Here is a 2,733-nt window from a genome sequence, read left to right on the forward strand (position 1 = left end):
TTTGCTGAGTACGTTGATGTGTACTCATCCTTGCTTTACCACAAAACACCAAGTTGTCCGCATTGTAACCACTGCTCAGGAGAAGGTGAAGCCGTGGAAGGAGACTTCCAGGAGTTCCAAGACTACGATGAATTCTAGGTGTGGGTTGGCGGCAACCCCCAGTCAGCTGCCTGTGAAGGCCTTAGCTTTACTGCGTTTCGTTTAGCACTTTGATTTACTTGTTAAGACAATGACTATGTGGATGTCTATGACTCGATGATGTAATAAGTACTCTTTTATGTTATTATTCGAGCATTGTGTGATGATGTTCATTTATGTAATCGCTGTGTACGTGAGTTCTGATCCTGGCACGTACATAGTTCGCATTCGGTTTGCCTTCCAAAACCGGGTGTGACACCGGCCCAGTTTGTTTTCAACTCCGTTCTATCTTTTTTTTTCTTGCTCACCGGCTCTTCTATCTACTCAAGCTCCCCGTCGCCATGCAGAAGATGGGATCTGTGCATTTTGTGAATCATTATCGATCAATCCCTCCCCACCGTACCCCACCTCCTTCCTCTCTCTCGCATTTCGTTTTGAGGACTCGTTCGCTCTATATGTTCTTATGAGCTGAAACAACATGGCTTAGTTATTCGCATAGTAAATAGTGTATGCATGCATCTTGCAAAATTTAATTGCTCCAACAGATCACGACACCACACATATAAGTTCCACCTAAAAATACCATCTCAATAAACATTTTTTATTTCTCATTGCTTCCTTTTTATGTTGGTTGTTGTTAATGTGTGATCTGTTGGAGAGACACGTATGCGCAACAATATTGCGAGGGAGATATTTTTGTATTTTATATGATCTTTTGAGTATCCCGTTTTGAGATAGCCATGCGTACAAAAGGTAGTTATTGAGTTTGTTTTACTTTCACCACTGTGTCACCTACTTTCCCGAGTGGCTCCGGTCAGGGTTATCGCGCACAACTCTCATAAGGTGAAGTGCTGTGCAACCGAGCCTTCATCCCAAATTCCCAACGCACTTGCCTTCCGTTGCTGCTCTAGCTCTGCGGCCCCTCTCCTATTATTGCTCTTGGATTCTAGCGGTTACTCGAAGGAAAGAGAATATATTATCCACAGGTGAGATCGATAGTCTGCCGGCCTAGTTTGTTTTCAACTCCGTTCTATCTTTTTTTCTTGCTCATCGGCTCTTCTATCTACTCGAGCTCGCTGTCGCCATGCATCAGATGGGATTTGTGCATTCTATGAATCATTATCGATCGATCCCTCCCCACCTTACCCCCACATCCTTCTTCCTCTCTCTCGCATTTCGTTATGAGGACTCGTTCGCTCTATATGCTCCTACGAGTATCATCTTCTTTTTCTTCCTTGTGGTGAAGTACAGAACAATTTTTGGGCGAGATCTGTTTTGTTTCCCTTCCCTCCACCACGGCTTTTTTATCCATGGTTTGAGGAGTCATTGATTGCTGCCAATCCGTCAGCCTGCTAGTCGCCAATGAAAAGGAGAGAGGCTCCTAGCTATGGTTTGTCTAGCTATGCGTTCATTGTGTGGATTGGTACACCTTCATTCATGCTCGTATTTTTTTTCTTTATCTCTCGTACACATGCATGCTCTGACATATAGCGCAGGCGGAGATGGCACACCGACTGCTGCGTTGGCGCTTATGTCGTCGAGGTGGAGGTGGGGGTGTCGATTGCTGTGTTGGCCTCTACACGACGCCTATCTCGTGCACGTCGAGATAGTCACGATCTCACACGTACGAATGGTAGTTTTGAGTTTGTTTTACTTTCACCACTCTGTCGCCCAGTGGCGGAGCTGGGCCTATGGACACTAGGGCCTGGGCCCTATTCTTGGCCCAACTAATCACTATAGGTCCAAGTTTCTGCATGGCATACAAAATGAGGAAGTCCTCAACGCGGGACATTTTCATCCCATCAATTGTGCGCGATTACGCATGCTACTGTGATGCGAGCAGGTGCGACCAAGTAGTAACATGTGCTAGCCAGCTAGGGTTTTGGTGTGGCGGCTCACGTGCATCAGAAGGTGTCGGCGGCGGCGGGTGTGCGAGCCGCGATGCTACATGAGCAACGGTAGACCAGACGTGCTTACGAGCGGTGGATCGAGGTGAGCGGTCGCGATGGTAGATCAACGACCACGAGCGACGGCGCTGTGCGAGCGACAGGAGGCGGCACGTCGGTGCGGCATCCATGCTTGCTGGCTTGTTGCTTGCCTATTGGGGCTTCCACGACATGGTCAGCCACTGATTCAGTTGTTTATTAGTTAAGTCGGTTTTACGTTAAATTGCAATTATCATGTTCAAATGAAGTTTATATGTGCCATTATCTATATATATATATATACAATTTATATTTTTGGCTAGTATAATTTTTTAGTATTATATTCGGCCCTACACTTAGAAAAATCCTGGCTCCGCCACTGCCATCGCCTACTTTCTCGAGTGGCGCCAAGCCCTACCGGTCGGGGCTCTTGCGCACTGCTGATAAGGTAGAGTGTCGCGTAGCAGAGCCTCCATCCCAACGCACTTCTTTTGCTGCTGCCCTAGCTCTGCCCCTCTCCTATTGCTCTTGGATTCTAGCGGTTACCCGAAGGATGGAGAAGAGATTATCCAGAGGTGAGATCGATAGTCCATCCCCCCGCTTCCTCCTCCCCTCTCGCTCTCCTCCATTGAATGCTGCTAGCTATGGTTTGTGCAGCTATGCGTTCATT

The sequence above is a fragment of the Zea mays genome, chromosome 10, assembly GCF_902167145.1.
Source record: "Zea mays cultivar B73 chromosome 10, Zm-B73-REFERENCE-NAM-5.0, whole genome shotgun sequence".
Taxonomy (NCBI): domain Eukaryota; kingdom Viridiplantae; phylum Streptophyta; class Magnoliopsida; order Poales; family Poaceae; genus Zea; species Zea mays.